This window comes from Carlito syrichta, unplaced genomic scaffold, assembly GCF_000164805.1.
Source record: "Carlito syrichta isolate Samal-C Ts95f unplaced genomic scaffold, Tarsius_syrichta-2.0.1 Scaffold311144, whole genome shotgun sequence".
In the NCBI taxonomy this organism is placed as follows: domain Eukaryota; kingdom Metazoa; phylum Chordata; class Mammalia; order Primates; family Tarsiidae; genus Carlito; species Carlito syrichta.
The window spans coordinates 231,147-231,930 of NW_007255240.1; positions in this window are offsets into that span (position 1 = coordinate 231,147).

Consider the following 784-nt stretch of genomic DNA (forward strand, 5'->3'; position numbering starts at 1 on the left):
TTTAAGGAGCAACCACCATTTACTCTCACAGCTGGCTCTGCTTATCCCTACAGGTGTGTGGATGGCCTAAGGTGGCTCAGATTTACATGTCTCCCTCTCCTAGATAAGCTGGCTAGCCTGGCAAAGGCACAAGAAGTAAACACTAGAGGCTTCCTAAGGCCTACACTCAAAACGGACATTATACTGTGTATACATATGAATTCATGCACACACTGTAGTTCACAATAGTATACAAAGGTACTTTATTTTTTTATATGTCTAAAATGTGCATATTCATGAGTCAGTACTTTATTTCTGCCCGTTGGCCAGTAGCCAAAACAAGTCACCTAACCAAATACAAAGTCAGAGAACAGGGAAATACACTCCTGCCTTGGGGCCATAGCTAAGATAGGGCTTCAAGGAGTGACAGATTTGGGCCAATCAATGAATCTTGCCATGGTCAGTGACAGGTGGCAGTTCTAGTTATTGTCCACCTTTGGCCTATTTGTGCAAATAACACCAATACCCGAGCAATAGATTGAGCAAAGTGTTGGCTGAAAAAACTTCATGATTCTAGACAAGCTAGGTGAGGTTGATGCACCTGATTGAAGGGACAAAGGTAACAAGCTTGGCTAGGAAGAATGAGTAACTTCTATCAGTGGGACCATAAGAACAATGTGCTAGGAACAAAAGCCCATCATCCATACACTCAAATAATTCTGTTAGGTCAGTGGGCTGAGCCAGTGCCATGGGTATGTAAAGAATTGCACAGAAATTAAATTAGAAAAGAAAGTTTATTGAGAGT